Here is a 22,442-nt window from a genome sequence, read left to right on the forward strand (position 1 = left end):
AGATATATCACAAAAAACTAGAAGCCAAAAACAAAAATGTTGTCAAGTTTGACATCATGAAATTATATGTATATATGACATATGTCATATGTATGTATATTAAAATATATGTAGCATACAGAGATATGAAGTTAATTTTCTCTTGTGTAAAGTGTATTTATTTATACTCAATAAGAAAGATTCCAATAACAAAATACATAAACAAGGATATATGCCATAGAAAAGGAGGTTTGTGAACATATGAAAACATTGAATCTCACTCCTAAAATAAGTGGATATTAAAAGTATAAGTTATCACATATTATATTGACAATAATGAAAGTTTGGTGATAGACTTTTTTGGCAAATGTGAATAAACTTTTGATCATAGGAGTATAAATAAATATAGTCTCTATGAGTCAAATTTTGATGGTATCTAGCAAAAAGTATATTTCCTTTAACCCACCAATTTCACTTCTTGAAATTTATTCCACAGATATTGAATGAGCATGCAGTGATATGTATGAGGGTATTCATATGTAGCATAGTTTGAAATATAAAAATATTGAGGATATTAATCAAAGTGTTCATCAGTAGGAAGTCATTTGAATGTTATATGATATAGTCATGCAGTGGAATACTCTGCAACTTTAAAAAGAATGAGACATACATGGTAGGAGAAGTAGGATGGCTCAGGGGGAGCTACACAGGGCATTTCAACTCTATTGACGCTCTATTTGTTTGTATTTATTTATAATAATATTTTATTTCTTAAGCTAGGCTTGGGGGTACATTGGTGATTATAATATTGCACTTCATATCCTTTTATGGATGTCTGAAATAGTTTTAATAAATTTAACACAAACAAAATGAGACAACTCTGTACGTATTGAAGTGGAAAGATCTTCAAGCTGTATTATTAAACAGAAGCCACAGGGTTTGAATCATTGTGTATAGCAGTGGAATTTTTTGTCTGCAGCCCAGTATAGGATAGACATTTTACATTACTACCTCATTCACAATGAATCTGTAAACAAAAACTTGAAATAAAAATTTCACAAAACTATACCTGCCCTTACTGTGAACAACACACTCTGATGTTTTCTATTTGATTTCATTTCATGTCTTTGTAATGTTAATTGTGGCTCAGCAAATTATTTTCATAACCACTAATAGGTCACAACCAGCAGTTTGAAAAATCAAGATGACCACTATATTCTCCTGTATGTGTAATTTTTAATGGGGCTATATGTATGCATGCTTCTATATGCATAGAATTTCTCTGGAAGTATTCACAAATGATTTTCATTGCATTGTGGACAGGAGTTAAGTGGCTATAGGACAAAATTTGGAGGGAGAATATTTTTTTTGAGAGGTTTTTGCTATAGGGTGTGTGAGCTCACCAGAAAGACAGAGAGAGACAGAGAGATAGAAATTGAGAAATCACCCCCCAAGGGGAATGGACATGCTGCAATCCCTTCTCTTCCATTCTCCTCTCAGGATTTTGGGCACACACGCACACACGCCCGGCATGGGTTTAAGCCACTGGGTCCAGGACTCGAACTGTGGTCGACTACATGCGAGTCCAGCAACATAGCCATTACACCTCCTCACCAGCTGCTGGTCCCATGGAGTGAGAATTTTTCTATATATCTCCTTTTTCTTGAACTTCATATATCATGTGCCATTACATTTTTTACTTTAACAGATTTTTTTTGAGAGTTTTTGTTTGTTTGTTTGTTTTTTGCTATAGGGTGTGTGCGTTCGCCAGAAAGACAGAGAGAGAGAGAGAAAGTGAGAAATCGCCCCCCAAGGGGGATGGCCACGCCACAATCCCTTCTCCTCCATTCTCCTCTTGGGATCTTGGGCATGCATACACACGCACCTAGCATGAGTTTAAGCCACTGGGTCCGGGACTCGAACCGTGGTCGACTACATGAGAGTTCAGCGACATAGCCATTATGCTAACTGCTGGTCCCCTAACAGAATTTTTAAAATAAATGAATATGTCACAGAAAAAATGAACCTAACACACTTGTTTCTTGACCACTTTTAAAAATCAGCAATATTTGCTATGTAGAGAGCTCTTCTTAACGTTTTTTTTCTTTTCTTTTTTTTTTTTGAGAGGTTTTTGCTATAGGATGTGTGCGCTCATCAGACGGACAGAGAGAGACAGAAAAACAGAAAGCGAGAAATCACCCCCCAGGGGGGATGGCCACGCCGCCATCCCTTCTCTATTCTCCTCTCGGGATCTTGGGTACGCACGCACACATGCCGGGCGTGAGATTAAGCCACCGGGTCCCGGACTCGAACTGTGGTCGACTATGTGGGAGTCCAGCGACATAGCAATTACACTAACTGCTGATCGCCTTCCTAATGTTTTGAAATAAATTAAAAGAAAGGCCTTCCCTTAAAAAGTTTTCTAAAAAAAGCACAGGATTGTAAAATATTCCCTTTATGAAATCTCATTTTAACTTGATTTATTTCCTTAACATAGCTCACTCTCTCTCTCTCTCTCTCTCTCTCTCTCTCTCTCTCTCTCTCTCTCTCTGCCTGTCTCAGTTCCCTCTGAAAATAAAGTGGGAAGTAAATCTATTAGACTAAGAGGAAATTTTGCTCATTACATAACCAAGTCGGGTGCTCATTTTGATTGTCCTCATGAAATTAGAACCCCACATGTAGAGGGGACTTACTCTTTTGTTTACTTGAAAAAAGCTATTTGCAGATCAAGTTTCTGTCTTCCAGAGGAAAGGAGGCATGGAACTATTGTTATCCAGCGGACAAGCAGCTTTATGTTTCAAAGTTGTCTGCCAAAATGAGTAGTTGTAAAACAAAAAGACAGCTGCAAATTTTAAACCTTTCATGTAATACATACCATGCTATTTTCCTTTGAAATCAAAAACATATTTGTCATTTAACAATTTCAGCAGTGTACACATAATTGTGTTTCCATGAACAAATGACTATTATGCTAAGTGGTTGATTTTAAATACAATTTCCTTATTCACCAGAGTCTATACATTTAACGTTCTTGTTTTCAATTTTATGGCCACTATCATCTGGAAATTTGTGCTTAAATACTTTTCCTTTATTCGATGTTTGTCAGTATATACCAGTTTTTCTGAGATAATTTGTCCTCTATTTTCATTATCCTTGGCAAGTTTATATTTGCTGAAATAATTCTTCTGAAGCTAGAGAGATTGTGTGGCCTGTACAATAGTTCAACATGATTGTTTAATCTCTTTTACCATGTGAGTATTGACAAATTTGTGAAATAATCCCCAAATTTCCCTTCTACCACAGATTTTATGACTCTGGGTTACCCATTGATAAACTCATAACAAAATAAAATAAATATACAACTAAGGGGTGTGCCATCCCCTGAAGAACATGTGTGTTCACTACACTTTCCTCACGTGCCTTCCAGGATACCATGCTCATGTAGTTTTCTTCTTACCTCAGTTTTCACTTCTCTGTCTTATTTGCTGATCCTTCCTCTACTCTCCAACCTTTTAGCATTGCCAGGTCCCAGTGCTGTCTTTGTCCTTAAGTTGTTGACATTTATATCCACTTACCTGATCTCATATGGTCTAGCAGCTTAGCAACACAATCTAATAAACTATTGACTCCCAAATATACTTTTCAGTCAAGGCCTCTCTTCCAATATCCTCTTTTCAACAACTTGATCATTTTACTTAGTTGTCTAATAGGAATCAGGCTCAGCTTGTCCAAAACTGAATTTTTGATCTTCCTTGTTACCTGAAACATGTTCCACTTGCAAACTTCCCCATTTCATTTCCCATTTCATTTGTTAGAAACTCAATTCCATAACTTGCTCAGGCCACAAACTTTGCAGTCATTCTAAAAGCTCTCTTCCTCTCATGCATTACATCTATTCCATTAGCAAACTTTGTTTTCTCTACTACCAACTCCACTGCTACCACCCTTGTCCAAGCCACTGTCATCCCTCATGTTGATTCATTGAACAACCTCCTAACAAGTCCCCATGCTTCCCAGAGTTATCTTTTTAAAATGTATGTCTGCACTGTTGAAAATATTGCAACTGGCTTCTCATTTTCCTCGAAGTAGATTATTTATAGCAGCCTAAAATGCCTTCCATGATTTAGTTTCCCATTCTCTCTCATCTCACCTCTTTTTATATTTTCCCTTGTTAACTCTGCTCCAATGACATTTGCATCATTGTCAGTCTCAAAATCAAACAAACAAACAGCAAAAAAAAATAAAAAATAAAAAATGTAGGCACACCTTCTGACTTTGCTTTAGCCCATATCTCTGATTGGAACTTTCTTCCTCCAAATGGTACATGTTTAACTTGTCTCCTTAAAACCTTTGTTAGGGACCAGCAGTTAGCATAATGGCTATGTCACTGGACTTCCATGTAGTCGACCGCGATTCAAGTCCCAGACCTAGTGGCTTAAATTCACGCCAGGCGTGTGTGCGTGCGTGCCCAAGATCCCGAGAGGAGAATGGAGGAGAGGGAATTGTGGCGTGGTCATCCCCCCTGGGGAGTGATTTCTCACTTTCTGTCTTTCTGTCTCTGTCTTTCTGGCAAGCACATGCACCCTATAGCAAAAACAACAAAACAAACATAAAACCTTTGTTCAGTTGTCTTCTCAATGATACCTACTCTGACTATACTATATATTGGGTAGTTGGAAAAGTCATGATGCATTTTTGCATAAAAAGCATAGAAATAGTCATGACTTTTCTGACAATCCAATAATATTGCAACTTGTACCTCATCCCTGAAAAGATTTACTCTAAACTACTTTATCTTTTATTTTCTGTAGCATATGTCATCTTTAATATAATTTACTTAGGTACTATGTTTATTGTCTGCAACCCCTAATAGAACTGCAAAATTCTACAGACACTGGGATCCTTTTGTCTTTTCTTCATTGAAGTACTTAAAGCTCCCAGAATAGTTTCTTGCACATAGCCTGTGTTTAACAAATACTCTTAAATAAAGAAATACAGAAATGTTATTATTATTATATACTGTTTGGCTGTGCTATTACATAGATGTAAATAACTCTTTTTGAATGACCTGAACTATTATCTCTTGCACAATTGATTTCTTAAGGCATTGTCTATGGTGTATATGTGAACAAGTTTGGTTTGTGAATGACTTGGTCAATTAGCTCAATAAAGTCAGTCATTTTTAAGTTGGTAGTTGAGTCAGAACTATTTTAAGGTTTCCTGGATTTGTTTAGTTTCAGTTTGTGATGATTATTCTAGCCTTTTTTCAAATTCTAGCCTATATAAATAAAATATTCAGGCTATTTTGTGCATGGAAAGACACCTATGATTGATATGCCAAATCAATATATATATATAGACATAACCATATTCAATCATAATTAGTTCTCAAGTCAAATGTGTATTATAGGAGAATTTTATAGTCTGCATAGTTTGTCTTGAGACTACAAAATAGCAAATATCAATTGCTTGAATGTCTATAAGTAATAAATAAAGTACATGTATGTATCTTTTTGAGTGATTTATGAAAATAAGCAAATCGATCAAAACTGTCAAATAGGTTGACTCATCTAAGGGATTGCCTAAGCTGATATGTTGTCTGAATTGCCTAGTCATTCCGGTGGAAACTATTGAACCTTGTGTTTATGAAGATACAACCATATTTGGTCAAGTAATACATCAATTGATATTTTAAAAAGCATTCCAATTAGAATGAATTAATCAAGCCAGTCAAAATTGTCAATAAATGTGAATTTATAGGACATAATGTCTAACATTAGATAGAAAAAGGCAAGACATATAGTGATTAAATGTATAAAATAAATTAAAATGAAATTTATATATATGTATGTGTGTCAAGTCCCAGACCAGTGGTTTGAAACTCATGCCAGGCACATGTGCTTGTAAGCCCAAAATCCCAAGAAGAGAATGGAAGAGAAGGGATTGTGAAATGACCATCCCCTCTGTGTGGGGGGATATGATTTCTTGTTTTCTGTCTCTGTCTCTCTCTGTGTACCCAGTGAGCATACACACCCTATAGCAAAAATCTCTCTCAAATAGAAAATATTTAAGTGAAATTTTATTAATTCTGAGTCATGTCAAAGTCTGAGGCAATGTCTGGAAGAGTTTAAAAAACAAAAAAGACAGGTAAATGGAAGTTCAGATTTCAATCTTGAAGGGATCATAAACCTATCGACTTGATGACATTTTCACCAGTCTTCCCATATTTATTTGGAATCAAAAAAGTATTGGAACTGACATTGAGATACATCAGGAAGGAAAAAAAAAAAAAGACAAATCAGAACAAAACGAAGGCAACCATTAAATAAGAAACATAGGAAAGATCAGCAGGTGGTATGGTAGTTAAGGTTCTGGACTTCCACACAGCCAACCAAGAGTAGATTTCTGGATCCAGCAGCTTGAAAATCATGCCAGGTGCATGTGCATGTGTACTCAAAATCCCAAGAGGAGCATGGGGGAAAAGGGATGACAGCATGGCCATCCCCCTAGAGGGTAACTTCTTATTTTCCCTCTCCCTATCTCTCCCTCTCTCTGTCTCTGTCTCCCTCTGAAGAGTGCACACACACGCAATAGCAAAAACCTTTAAAAAAAAAGAGAGAGAGAGAGAAGATAAAACAAAGAAAAGAGAAAGAGAAGAAACATAGGTAATACTTGCTCCATGGATTAAGTACTCGTGTATATTTTTACTTGCCTTCAACATATGTTACTTTAACTTTTGGCTGCTTTCCTTTTCCTCTTGGATCTATAGGATACCACTTGTTCATTTGTGTAAGTTGTCTAGGGAGCAGTGAGGATTTGGGAAGCAATCTTATCTTTTGTCTCAAGTGTAGTTTTGTCCCTAAGCTCTGTCATGCGTACATCAAACTAATATTGTCATTTTTATCAGTGTCAGCCACAAGAAGGTTTATCAAGATGATTCTATTTTATTTCTCGTTTCTAAGCAGCTGCCTAGAACTAGAGTCACGAGTCTGCTAAATTGGGCAGGCATTTAGAACTTTTTTTAAATCATGTTCTCCTAAGAACCATAATTTTATAAAAAGAAATTAGCCCAAGGTAAGTATCAGCAGAAAAGTAGTTTTCTCTGATAATAATTTGCCTCCAACAAAGGGGTTGGTCTTTACCTACAAGAACCAGAAAGAATAATTTGGACATAGTTTCTTGTACCTTCTACCTCGGGCCTAGGAGACTTAAAATAAAGAAATCTCTTGCTTTCCAAGAAGTTAGGTTTCAGTTGTTCCAGATTGAATTAGTGTAAATAAAATAGAAAGAAGGGCCCTAGCAAATCAATACCGCATTGGTAGTAAACTGGAAAATACTGACAAATTATCCTTTTAGGCCTTAGCGAGGTTTAATCTAAACATCGTTTTCTCCTGACAGTATGAGAGAGAGGAGAGTAATTTATTACACAGTCCTGATATGGATGAGAAAAGACTGCTGCTTGTTCTTCACTGCTCTGGCTCTTTCTCTCTCTATGCCAGTTCAATTTTTGTTTTATTCCAGAAAATCATTCTCCAATAATGTGTTTATAGGCCTTGTAACTTTAATACCATAGCGCTGTTCCCTTATCATGGTACATCTGAGTAATTGTCAACTTCTTTAAGAAGAATGTGTATTGTTAAGTGCTCAGTTGAGATTCAGGTGTCTCTCCCCTCATGCATGGAGCATGTTACTAAGGTTGTTCTGTGCAGATCATGTCATAGTTTCACCTGCTGCGTGAGATCATTATATAAAGAAATCTTTTAGAAAACCTGGTCATATTATAATGTGAATACTTACTCTCCTGCCAAATTTATAACTTTCATAATTCGGAATTTTTGCTTGTCTGGTTTATTTAAGATGGGTCCTATCTCTGGTGGAATGAAAACTTGCTATCGTTTTATAGAAAAGGGGGAATCCCTGTGTTTTAAAGGAAAAATGTGTGTCATTGTTTCTCCACTAATTCTTTTGGTTTTTAATTGTTTCATCCAATAGCTCTTATTCTATGCAATGGATATGAAGTATAAATACATGGAGGAAATACTAGGTCAGCAATTTGTTCATCTTTTTCTGTTAAATAAGTTAGTCATGTTCAATGTCACATTTTCCAACATGGGTTTGATAAAATCAGATTTTTAATTAACCCAAGAGGAATATGGACAAAGAAAACCAAATACTTGCTCCAGGCAGGATCATTTCTCAAGGCACTGCATTATGAACAATATTTAAACTACTGGTTATATTTATCCCATGTGTTTTGCAAAACCAAAAGCCTATATCTGTTACCACTATACCTCAACAGTTATCAGGGTAATAAAGATATGAATCTCAAACATATTTTATGCATTTTCAGAATAGCATGCATATTAAATTGTAATAAATGTTTTCCTACATATTATGCCCCATACAAAATTGAGACCTTAATATGTTTAATTGCTCATCTAGACTCCAGAAGTACTTAAATTCTCAGGTGCCTCTAGCCCAAAGAGTTATAAAAATTAAGTTAGAAATGGTGAATATATTTACAAAAGAATGAATTTCAGCAAGTAATTCCGTTAAACATAGTTTTATTGGCTCAGAAGGAAAATTAATTTGTTCTGAAACATTTTCTAAAGAGAAAAATGTATTATAGATACATGATTAGGATGATTAAATATAAATGTTGCAAGCTTAATCTACTATAGACCAAGCCATTGTGACAAAATTTCCCTGTATAAATTAACTGCATGTTGCATATGCCAGTGTGTTAAAAGGAGAAAAGAATCATTTGATGCCATAAAATAATTAACTGAAATTTAAGTTTGCTTTCCTTCAGATATTATATAAATATCATTACCATTTGGTGGGACATTTTAGATTATTAAACTTTTTATTTTAACTTTTTGGAGGGAGTACGGCATTATTAGAGGAGAGGTATGGGGAGATATGGGAAAAGATAAGGATGAAAAACAGATGTGGTCACAGACTTGCTATTTAGCATCTTGCTTACTGAAACTTAATGGTGCTGATAAAACTAATTCTGATGTCATTATTAGCCTATCTCTAAACAATTCAGCCAATTGACCAGAATGAGATCAATATTTTTTTCTCAATTGTCACGACAGCCAATCACCACAGGTTTGATTGGATCACTGCATGGTCGATCCAATTCATTAGTTAAGATTACTGAAAGAAACCACACTTGGAGAAACTCAAATGCAAGTTAGTGGGCAAGTGCCAAGGAGTGGAAGAGTTCTATAAGCGCAAGCTCATCAAATGATTTCTGCAAGCCATTAGTTATGTCCAGAATTGATTGAGTGAGTTAAGTCATTTCAAGGGTCTGTAAGCTATAAGGTAGAAAAAAAAATGCATTTTAAAATTTAAAGTGAAGGGACCAGCAATTAGCGTAATAGCTATGTCCCTGAACTCCCATATAGCCTACCGCGGTTTGAGCCCTGGACCCGGTGGCTTAAACTCATGCCAGGCGCGGGTGTGTGTGTGCCCAGGATCCCGAGAGGAGAATGGAGGAGAAGGGATTGCCGTGTGGCCATCCCCCTGGGGGGTGATGTTATTTCTCCTGTCTCTCTATCTCTCTCAGTCCTTCTGGTGAGAACACTAGCAAAAACCTCTCCAAAAAAAAAAATTAAGTTAAAACATTTGTTAGCATTTATCAGAATTTGTTTCAACACTAGAACTTATTTCTTTGACATGTGTCAAGCACCTACCATGTGAAAAGGACTGAGAATCCAAAAAGGAATAATTAGACATGGCCCTGACCTTGAGATGTTTATAATCAGGGTGGGAGAAAAGACATAAAAATATAGATAATTATAATATTGTCAAATTTTATAATAGAGATATTTGCAAAATGTCTGTAAGGGAAACACAGACAAGGAAATAAATGAGGGAAGTCTCTGAAGTCTTTACATAGAAGGTATTTGAACTGTATCTTTAAATATGAATCCCTTAGCCAGAAAAAAAAAGGAACAACATTTCAGTCAGAATGAACAGAGTGTACATGAACACAGAAACATTAAAGGGCATGACATATTTTAGAAACTGTAAGAAATTGAGTGTGGCTAAATGATAGCATGCTAACAGAGACAGGTCAGAGATAATACTTCAAGATAATTTGGAGCCAGTTTGTAAGAGCCTCATATATCACACTGAAGAATTTGGATATGCTTCTCATATAAAAGTGGAGCTACTAATTTATTTGTCAACATGGTAAGATTTGTACTTCAGAAAGACAGCTATTATGGCATCACAGAGTATGGATTGAATTCATTCACTAATTCAACAAATATTTACTGAATATCTACTTTTTGTCAAATAAGTATCAGAAATTTAGAAGACCAATAAATCACAGTCCCTGTCCATAAAATCTCAGGCTGATAGAAAAACACATATGTAAATAACTGTAATCTAATGGAATATGTCCTATTATACTATGACCATGTCTAAAATACAGTTAAAACACGGAGGAAGGAGTACCTAAATTATCTTGAGGAAGTCAGACAGAACTTCACAGAGTGTGTGCCCATTAAGCTAAGGTTTAAAAGACAAGTAGAAATTTGTCACAGGGGCAAAGAAGAAAGACATTTGTGGCATAAGAAAAGTCTAGAAGTAATTTTCAGGTTTAGGATGGCAGAGTGAAGTTGGCCTCTCTGTTCATTTCTCTGAAATTATCCAAATACAATAAGGATAATGAAAAACAGAATAAGTAAGCCTGACTCACAGTACATGGGTAAAGGCTTCTAAGTGCAGTAATGATCAAAGACTGTAGGAAGGTACCTAGAGATGACTAGTTTCCAAACAAAGCAGAGCATACTCCTCCAAAGTAATTGACTCACACTCTGAAATTAAACCAAGAATACTTTATTTAGAAAAACAACACTAGAGTGTAGAGTGTTGGTAGAAGCTTCCATGGGCCTGAGGGAGCTTAGATTTAAATAAGGAAGTACATACACACATCCCCTTTGGAAGAATAATTTTGAGAAAATGATAGAGACTGAATTTTGAGTAACCATACAGATTCCAATATTTATTGACTCAAGGAAAATAAAAGTGAAAACAGGCCTCTCTCCCACTCTCACTCACTCACTTACACACACACACGCACACACACACATACATCACATATCAAAAGCAGCTTCACCTGGAGAACTGTGTTAGTCTGGAACAGTGCCTTGGACTGTCCCCAGCATAAACCCTCTGATTTAGGAAGAATTAACTTCATTCAAAGATGAGTACTAATATTAAAGTAAGAAGTACAGATCTATACACAGAAACTTCAAGGAAAATAAAGAAATAAATAGGAAATACAAATGACACATAAATACCTACCAAGAATTAAAAAGTAGAATAAGGGATGGCCCAGTATCCAAGTGGTTGAGGCAGCCAAATCTCAATCCTGACCAACTGAGACTAGGGGTAGATTGTGGCATGAAGACCCTATTGAGAATCTTTGTTTTTCTCTCAAGGAAGAAACTTTTTTTTTTTTTTTTTTTTTAGGTTTAGCTATAGGGTACGTGCACTTATAGGAGAGAGACATAGAGAAGGAAAGTGCAAAATCACTCACTGTTGGGGGGGGGAGGAATGGCCACACCACAATCCCTTCTCCATTCTGCTCTCAGGATTTGGGGCATGCACGCACATATACCCTGCGTGATTTTTAAGCTGCTGGGTCTGGGCCTTAAACCATGCTCTACCACATGGGAATCCAGCACCTTAACCACCTGCTTAACCACCTGCTTGACACACCACCTGCTAGCCCTGGAAGTAAACTTTTAGAAATAGAAAGAAAACAAAATCTATGTAAGATGAAGTACAAATGTCATTTCTAAGATAGAAAAAATATATATGTATATATAATTTGAGGAAGAATTGTTGAAATTAAATAAGATTTGGATTTATAGGTTGAAAAGGCACATCTCCCAGGAAACTTGCCAAAACAATGATTGCTATTGAGAACCACCCTAGTAAAGTAACTAGGCTTCAAGAATCTTTAGCACATCCTGGCAAAGCAATTAAGTAACATAATAAGGGTGCTCTAAGACTACTTCACTGTAACCTTCAACACTAGAAGACAATAAATCAGTGCCTTAAAGTCCTCAGGGAGAAGAAAAAAAAAAGAAGCCATGAAATGTGAGGCAAGCAAGGTGCCTAGGGCACCAAATTTAAAATAGTACTCACTCTCAGGTGCCACCCCCGACACTTAACAGAAACCTAAGACTGAATGCCTTCTTAAATTTTGTGCTCTAGAAGACACACTTGCCTCTCCAAGTACAGCCTTGGATACTAGCTGCAAAAATATAGTATATTTAGAAATATATATACACGTTGTGTGTGTGTGTGTGTGTGTGTGTGTATACCCGGACTTTTTTATTTTGGAAAGGTTTTTGCTTATAGGGCGCATTTGCTCGCCAGACAGACAGAGAGAGACAGAGAGACAGAAAGTGAGAAATCACCCCCCAGGGGTGATGGCCATGCCGCAATCTCTTTTCCTCCATTCTCCTCTTGGGATCTTGGGCACGCACGCACACATGCCCGGCATGAGTTAAGGCCACTGGGCCCGGGACTCAAACCGCGGTCGACTACATGGGAGTCCAGCAATGTAGCCGTTACACCATCTGCTGGTGCCTGGACCTTTTTTTTTTTTTTTTTTTTTTAACTCCAGAGAGAGACAAATAGAAGGAAAGTGAGAAATCACCCACCAGGGGAGATGGCTATGCTGCAATGCTATCTCCTTCATTCTCTTCTCAGGATTTTGGACACTCATGCACATGCACTGATGTTTCAAGCTGCCAGGATCAGGACTCGAACCATGGTCAGCCATATGGGAGTCCAGCACCTTAATCATTACACCACCTATTGACCCCTACCTGGTCTTTTTATGTGAGTCAAACATTTACCTTTTCCTTAGGCCTAATTGAATTGGGTTATCTGTCATTCACACATAAATAGAATAATGCACATGTAGTAAGTTCATTAGGTAAGGAGGGTATAATGGATATCTCTACAGCATGTTTAGATCATTAACATTTACTGATAGAGTTGTTTCTTGTGCTTCATTATTTCATGCACACACACACACACACACACACACACACACAAGAAAAGAAATGGGAGAAGATGTTTGTTGTAGAGAAAATGCTAAAAATGACAAAAGAAAATCATAACATACTTGAAAAATCTATCCATTCTTCTATAGTAGCCTTCACTAACTGCCTATCACTTTATTGTCTCAGTTCAAGTGCAAAATCACCCCCATCTAATAATCACCTCATGCAGAATTATAATAGAAGTGGATTTAAAATTAATTCAACAAAATCAGGGGTGTCACTCTCAGTTTTAATAAGATCACAGGGAAACAAGTCAGTGGAAGGGAAAAAAAGAAAACAAATAGACCAAGTCAGTAAAAGGGAAAAAAAGAAAACAAATAGACCCAGCAGTACAGCTCATAAATTTTGTTTAGTAACAGTTAATCAAAAATATGTATTTATAGAACAGGCAGACAAGGCAGTTATTGTCTAATTTCAACAGGTATTAATAAGGGTCCTTCTGACTAACAAATATGATAACCCAATTCAACCTGTACTACAACAAATTTTAGAGATTTTTATCTCCTTAAAAAGAAGCCCATTATACTTTCATTGTTACCTCCGTACCTCCTTATCCCCCTACTCCTGTGCAATTGCTAATCTGTATATTGTCTCTATATATTTACATATTCTGGACATTTTACACAATGGAATCACACCTGATACATATGATACAATATGTATCACTTTGTATCTGACTTCTTTCACTTTGCATGTTTTCGGGGTCTGTCCATGTTATAACATGTATCAGTACTTCAGTACTTTTAAATGCCAAATAATGGTCCATTGTATAGACATACCACATTTTGTTAATCCATTCAACAGCTGATAGACATCTGGATTGTTTACACTTTCTTCTATCTGCTTTCACAGGGAATTTTCTATTTTCTAAATTTTCTTTTGTTTCATTTTGCTGATTTGTTACATCATCTTGAATATTTATATCCAACTATATCTTTTTTCCATGTTAAGAATTAGTTTTAATGAGAATAAGACAAATGGGATTTTCCTTCTGATCATTTCTGTGGTTATGAGTAAAAATTTTCTGTACTCTCTGTGAGACTAAAACAGTGACTTTCTAACTTTTTTGGCTGTGATCCACAGTCAGAAATATAAGGCCAGCAGGTGGTATGGTGGTTAAGGCTCTAGACTCCTACATGGCTAAACACTGTTCAAGTCCCAGACCTTGTGGCTTGCTTTCTCTTTCTCTCTCTCTCTCTCACTCTGGTGAGCACATGTGCCCTGTGGCAAATTAAAAAATAATAATGATGATAAATAAAATTAAATATAATTCTTAAAAAAGAAATCATTTTCTATTGTAACCCAGTATGAATATAACATGTGTGTATTTATTAATCAAAATTTCACATAATACTGCTCTTGCTTACTACCTATAATGTACTGTGATTTCCTATACTGTTCTAATCTAGTCTATACTAACCTTTTTTTGTTCTCTTCTGTTCTTTATTTTCTATTCTATTCTTTCTTTTCTATTCTATTCTATCCTGTCCTACTCTACTCCATTCTTCCATATCATATTCTATTCCGTCATTTTAAACGTGCCTTACATGGTCCCATATACTGATTTTATGACCCACTACTGAGTCACTACCTGAGGTTCCAAAAGCATTTTCTAAAAATGTTCTTTCTCATCTTTCTGAGGTAATGCTAAAGAACAATCTTTTATTGGCTGATACTCATCAAATGTTCATGGGTAATAGAAATGTTGATGCCTCTATTCTTAACCTGCTGACCTTTAGAAGCAAAAGAGTAATTACTGGTATAGTTCATCATCTTGAGAACAACTAGAGTAATTGTGCTATATATATTATTTGCTTTTCTTAGGATTAACTCCCTCGTTACAATGCATACTACTTCTGTACCAGGAATTCAATATTTACAACTTGGACATAAAGCATTTTAAGGAATATGAAGCATCTTAATCTAATATACTAAAGTATTTTAATCTAATGTTTAACACTTTTATCTAAAATTTTATAGTATGTTTTTTTCATTTTTAAATGTATTAGTATTTTTAATTTATTTTTTTTAATTTACATTTAATCACTATATATCTTCACAGTTACAACATTGCTTTTTCCAGCACAAGTATTTTAATCTAATATATACTACTTAAATAAAAGCTACTTTAAAGCCTGTGCTTAAAATACAGGGGATCTCTCTTATAAATCTTTCTCTCTGTATTTTTTAAACTTTATTTCTAGAGAAAGAGAAAGAAAGAAAGTACATAAGTAAGTTACCCTCAACAGAGTCTTCACTCTGCAATCCTCCCCCCAAGCCCTGTGGCCAGCTAGGATCATGAAATGCCTGTGAGCACACCTGGTATGTTGAAGTGAACCTGGTCTTCACCATCACTCAACAGCACCCTTACTGCCTGTACCACAGAATCTGGGCTACCTCTCTGTATTTTAAAGGATGCCTGAAGGTGACAAGGTTTCTCTGGAATGTTAAGTTCAATGGAAGCATTAGCAAAATTTTCCCATGAAAAGTGATAGAATAATCTTAAAGATTGTTCAGACTCATTACTCACATGACCTGCTTTAGTAAATTTGGCTTCAACAGCTTAGAGTCTAGAACTGAAATGGCAGTGAATAAAATGTGTTTATAAAATACAATATGACATCATATCTCTTGATAACATTTTTTAAAGAATTATTTTATTGAACTTTATTTATTTATTTTAATTCAGCCAGAGAGGGACAGAGAGAGAGAGAGAGAGAGAGATTGAGAGAGAGAGAGAGAAGGAAAGTGAGAAAGCAAGCAACCAAGGTGCAGGATTCAAACCACAGTCGGTCATGTGGGAGTCCAGTGCCTCTAACCACCACGCCATCTGCCAGCCCCAATATATAATGATAACATTTTTTTTAAGTACAGCTTTTACCCTTCATAGTGCCCAAATAGAAGGACACTCTTATACTCTTCCTATGACGACTTCACTGATGACTTCTTTTTCCCTCTGCATAGCTCTCCTCAAAATCAAATAAGCTGGGAAAACTCATCTAAAGCACCTACTTACCTCCTATACACAAATCTTCCTTTCCCCTTGTCTCTACTTCCCCCCACCACAGCCTTCTTTTCCCCCTTTGTACTTGGAGCTGCCATTTCCAAAAGAATGCAAATGTTAAATCAACAGGAAATACAATCTGAATTAGAAGAAGAGGCAGAGATGTCAGCTTCTCCTTTTTCTCTAAATCTATCACCCTGCATTTTCTCAGAAGGTAAATTGTAGATTGCAAAATTAACATTGAGAAGTAACCAACCACACACAATGAGTGGCTCAAGAAATCTTAAAATGGAATACATAAAGATTGTAGAATGTCCCAGCCATGTCACATATCCCTTTTATATTTATCCAAACTCTATCCTTTTTTCAGTCTGTATTTCCTGCATGGTTCAGCATAACAGCTCCATCAAGCATTCAATTTTAGTCGGGGTGTGTGTGTGTGTGTGTGTGTGTGTGTGTAGTTCTTGTTGCAATGGGGGGAAAATTACACATAAAGAAGTACATTGAAGTCATGCCTAATAATGACTTACAAAGATGGCTTTATGTATATAATCCTTAATTAGCTAATAATTTCCAAACCAGGCAAGAAAAGACAGAAAAGTTAAAGTTTAGTATATCTTTCCATAGTGAAGGCTTATCTCTGATTCTAAGGAAGAATTGTGACCTATAAAGATAAATACAAAAAAGTTTGGATCCCAGCTGTCAAATGTAAAATATATGAAAACCTCACAAACCTGTGAAATAGCAAATGTACTTGCACTTATTCATGGCCACTAATAACTTTAATTAACCCTGAACATCTCAAAACATTAATAATGAACATTATATAGGTAATAAGACAATAAACTAGACTTGAATTAATGTTTTTATTTTCTTTAGAGATGCAGGCTAATATTCAGTCTTTAAGTATAAAATATTCTTTATGTATCCATTTGCAAAAAAGATCATTTTTAACCCAATTCAATTTTACATTTTTCTATTATCCCACTAGACAAAGTTTAATGCAGTATAGCTGGATTCATGTTATCTTTTATTGAGTAAGTTTATCCTACCTGCTTAGAGTTAATGCATTTTACTATTTTGTAAATCATTATTTAAACTTAGAAGTGTTTTCCCATATTTTGCCTAACAGCAGTTTAGAGTATCTATCTAGTTGAAGTATGTCTTTAGATTTCAAGATTCCTTCCCCAAATAGTATTTCTGAATGTATTTTCAGTTGTTCTGTTGAAGTAAGCTTCTTATAATTGGTATTTTAATGGATCCTGGACCATGAGAATGATATTACTAAATTTATATTCATTTTTATTTTTAGTTTGAATTGATAAATATACATTTATGGCAGGGAAAAAATCACCTGAAATATTTCTGTTTTCCAACAGAGAACTCATCTGAAACCCTAACTTCACAGTTCCTTGACCTTTTTCATGCCAATGATCATCAACTTTAGTCTATTTCTGCAACTCACTTCCACAGCTCCCATTCCTTCTATCTCATTGAATCACCTCTGCTCTCATCAAGGCCCTCACACCTCCCTAGCTATGCATTTAAGCTTTAGATCTTTTCATGCTTTTTTTTTTCTTCCTTATTTAGGTCTATTTAAACTATAAACCCATTAACACCTGTGTGTTGTGCCATTTTGCTGATCCTCAACCATGGTCTACTTCACTTGACAATTTCTTTCTTCTGTCTCCCGTTATTGCTGATCACTGCCTAAGGAAATCACATACCTGATTGGTGCCACTGCAAATTCGTGATAACCAACTTTACCTAAGTCCTTAAGACACCCACCTGTCCTTCTATTTCTGTCCCAAAGTCAGCTCCCTTTCTAGTTTGCCATTCTTGCTGCTCTTATGCCATTCTCTTTGAACTATGTATTCCACCTACACTTTCACAGACAGCAGAAAATGTTGCTTCCTGCCTCATAGAGAAAAATAGAGGCTATCAATCATGAAGTTCCCTCAACTGTGTGCCACCTCACCTTCAACATACCTGTATTTATGCTTAGTCTTACCATAGGTTTTATAGTCAGAAGTGTCCTTTGCTCTTTTCACTGTCAACTCTCATTCTGTTTTCAATCCTATGCCCTTTCTACCTCCTCTAGAACTTATACCTTATCTCCTCCAGAGCTTATACCTTTGATGTCCTCTCACATGCATTTTTTGTGGTTCTCTTTTTTTTTTAGACTAGAGAGACTTTTGCTATAGGCCATGAGCACTCACTGGAGATACAGATAAAGACAGAGAAGGAGAAGGCAAGAAATCACCCCCTGGAGGGGATAGCCATGCCACAATCCCTTCTTCATTCTCCTCCTGGGATTTTGTGCACATGTGCCCAGCATGAGTTTCTAGCTGCCGGATCTGGGACTTAAAGCCATGCCCAGCCATGTGGGAGTCCAGCACCTTAACCATCATGCCATCTGCTGGCTCCAAATTATAACTTCTTATACCTTATCCACACAATTATCCCTGTCCCCCTTCCTTGCTTTAATGTTATCTTTAGGCTTTGTCCCTATGTAACTTGCTTGGACTGAATCATCTTACTAGTTATCTGCATTTCCCACTAGAACAGAAATTCCACAGGACAGGGATTTTGTCTGAATCCTTATCAACTAGAATGATATTGAACACAAAGTAAGAACAAAATAAGTATTTATTGATTAACATAAATTAGCTTTAGTTCAACTTCTGTTTCTATAACTCTATTACAATCATAAAGATAACTATTGGCATTGTGACTTAATTCAGTCCTCATTTTAGTTCTCTTACCCTACTTCCAATAGAAGTTCGTGCTATTGTTTGCTGCCTTAAGAAGAGTTATTCTTCTGGATTCTTTACTCTCTCTAGACTCTTTCACTGACATATCTATATTATTCCAACCTTTAGAGTTGGTGAAGTTCCCCAGAGGTCTGTCCTTCGACCATTTCTCTTCTCTTTATACTCTTTCTGAGAAATATCCTCTAGTTACATGTATTTGAACACTGCTAGTAGCTTCCTAGTCTAGAGCTCTCACCCCCACTTTCCTCTAGAACTACTGTATGGGCCACATGTTCTTCAAACCAAACGCAACCAACACCAATTTAGTATCTTATCTTCTTCCAGAATGTTTTGTTTTAATTAATGGTATCAATATCTGTTCAGTCTCCCAAAGTAATATGTACATTTTAAAATTCTAAGCTGCTTCTTCTCCCCTGCCTCTAATTCTGCTCCAAGTTCTCCAAGTTCTACTTCCTAATCTCATTTCTAATGTATCCCTTTTGTACCAATATATTTATTTGGATACCCAAGTGTTTTCATCTCTACCACCCCTGTGCTACCTCTGGACCTCATAATGTTTCACATGTAATATAAGAATGATTACCTAACTGAGTTTTTCTACCTTCAGACCTGCCCACATCTAATCAAGTTTTTATACTGTCACCAGAAATACCTTCATTAATGCAAATCTTAGACTTCCATGTTAGTCTCCTCTGGAAATTTTTAATGACTCTATATTACACGATAATATAAATTTTTGTTTCTTTTTTAGAGATTTTTGCTATAGGGCACATGCACTTGCTGGAGAGACAGAGAGACAGAATACAAGAAATCACACCCCCTCCCCCCCGGAAAGATGGCCATGCTGCAATCTCTTCTCCATTTTTGTCTCAGTATTTTGGGCACCATGCACATACACCAAGCATGAGTTTCAAGCCACCAGGTCCAGGGTCAAACCATGGTCGGCCATGTGGGATTCCAGTGACATAGCTATTACACCATCTGCTGGTCCCTGAAGTAAAGTTTTTGATCTATAAAGTCTAGCCTCATCTTTTCCAACTTGCAAACTACAGACACAATCATTTGTTCATTTTTCCTTATAGTTGTGATGTACTTTCACAACTCTAGACTTACACTTTCTATTATCTAGATGGTCATTTCCTTCCCCTGCATCTGGCAAACTTCTAAGTACTATTTCATAGCGAGTTCAAATACCAGCTCCTCTATAGACCTTCTCCAAGTCTCACAAAGTAGGTCCCCTTGCTCTTTTATCTGAAAGCATCCTGTATCATACATCTCTATTTTTAAATGTATCATATGTCTCTATTTAAAAATGTTTAGCTTTTGGCCAGAACCGCCATCTTCCAGTAATTAACCAAAATGACGAACACAAAAGGAAAGAGGAGAGGCACCTGATAGACGTTCTCTAGGCCTTTTAGAAAACATGGAGTGGATCCTTTGGCAACATACATGTGACTCTACAGAAAAGGTGGTATTGTAGATATCAAGGGAATGAGTACTATTCAAAACGGAATGCCCCATATATGTTACCATGGCAAAACTGGAAGAGTCTATACTGTTACCCAGCATGCTGTTGACATTGTTGTGAACAAACAAGTTAAGGGCAAGATTCTTGCCAAGAGTATTAATGTGTGTATTGAGCATATTAAGCATTGTAAGAGCAGAGATAGCGTCCTAAAATGTGTGAAGGAAAATGATCAGGAAAAGAAGGAAGCCAAAGAGAAAGGTACCTGGGTTCAACTAAAGTGCCAGCCTGCTCCACCCAGGGAAGCACACTTTGTGAGAACCAATGGAAAGGAGCCTGAGCTACTAGAATCTATTCCCTATGAATTCATGGCATGATGGGTGTTAAAAATAAACTAATCTATGGTCTATAAAAAAATTTACAGGCCACCCTGTGGCTTGGTGGTGAAAGCAGCAGGGTCCCACATAGCCTACTGTGCTTTTGATTCCCATCCCCAGCAACTTGAGAATCATGCCAGGTGTGTGCATGCCCCAAATCCCAAAGGGAAGGAAAAATGGTGAAGAGGGGATTGCAGTTTGACCATTCCCCATGGGGGAGGAGGGTGTGCTTTCTCTCTTTACTTCTCTCTCTCTCTCTTTCTGTGTGTCTTTCTCCAGAAAACACATACACCCTCTGGCAAAATTTTATGCATTTTAGAAGTTTGTTAAGATGTTTGTCTTTTGCACTAGACTGTGAGCTTCCGGCTCCCAAGTAACAAAGATAATCAGGCTGAAAATACACACTTAGAAGAGTTGGGACCGGCAGTTGGCCTAATAGCTATGTCGCTAGGCTCCCATGTAGTCGACCGTGGGTCGAGTTCTGGACCCAGTGGCTTAAACTCACGCCGGATGTGTGTGCATGCGTGCCCAAGATCCCAAGAGGAGAATGGAGGAGAAGGGACTGTGGCGTGGCCATCCCCCCTGGGGGGTGATTTCTCGCTTTTTGTCTCCCTGTCTCTCTCTGTCTCTCTGGCAAGTGCACGTGCCCTATATCAAAAACCTCTCAAAAAAAAAAGAGTAAATAGTGTAAGGTATTATAGATATAATGATCATTGCATGGTGGAAATGGACTAAGAATAGAGAAATGGAAGCAATCAGGATAGTTTCTTGAGGTTGAATCATCCGGAAAGCATGCACAGAGAAAGTGACTTTGAAAGGTTAAGAAACAAGGACAGTATTTCACTTGAGGATGATGCTCTGGGCCAATATGAAAGGATAGGACTGGAACATAATATTGAAGTAGAAGTGTAATGAGATGTGCATTGGGCAGGGAGATATAAATTTGATTGTGTGTTGCCAAAGTCATGAGTTTATTACTGTATTTGTGTGCATATGCCCATGAATATCCCTGAGAAACAAGATATATTTTGATCTGTCATCTGTCTTTGGTTTAAACCATTTTTTCCTTAAAATGAACAGGTCTAAACTGAAAGTTTTCCCAAGTTCTTAGAGAATCTATTTGATTAATCCTCTTAAATCATTCTCTAATGTTAAAAGAAGTCTTCCTGGAGACTACTCAGCTCCTTTTGACCTCAGTCTGTGATCTCAGGGGTCAAATTAGACATTGCCTTTTTTGATTGATTCTGAGGGGAAATAGAAAGAAGAGAGGTCATGGGGGGGGGGTAAAATTGGCATCGGAGAAATCATTTTGTTGATGTAGCAAGAATTTTCAGCTGATAAGGTAAAGAAGCAATAGAAACAGCAGTGCATATAATTCTGCACTTGGAATAGCAAATCGTAGCTGTAGCATTGTAAGTCCTTCCTGTTCTCTGGTTGTCTGTTTATTCAGAAGTTTAAGTTAATTAAACTTGGCTCTCCTAGTGCTTGAATGCCAATTCTAAATGCCTGTGGTAAGAAAAATCACAACCTATAAAGTCAGTCAGAACGCACATTCAAAAAGAGTCATCACAATTGATAGTGATATTTTCTAACGTCCTTTCATCCTTGTATTCTTGCTTTTTACTGTACTGTTTTTTTCTAATTATTATCTGTTGAGATTAGTGGTTTGCCCTTTGCTTTCTGGCATGGTACATTGTACAAATGCTTTGTGGTGGGACTGTAATTTGTTCATGATGACACTCT

The 22,442-nt window shown here is 36.6% G+C and overlaps 1 protein-coding gene and 1 pseudogene across 1 annotated transcript in view; both read left to right on the forward strand.

Annotated features, from left to right (window-relative positions):
- TENM1 (teneurin transmembrane protein 1) overlaps positions 1-22,442 on the forward strand; it is a 659,425-nt gene that overhangs the window by 110,340 nt on the left and 526,643 nt on the right.
- LOC106733530 (60S ribosomal protein L21-like) lies at positions 20,217-20,699 on the forward strand (annotated as a pseudogene).

Source organism: Tupaia chinensis, unplaced genomic scaffold, assembly GCF_000334495.1.
Source record: "Tupaia chinensis unplaced genomic scaffold, TupChi_1.0 Scaffold143996_1, whole genome shotgun sequence".
NCBI lineage: Eukaryota > Metazoa > Chordata > Mammalia > Scandentia > Tupaiidae > Tupaia > Tupaia belangeri.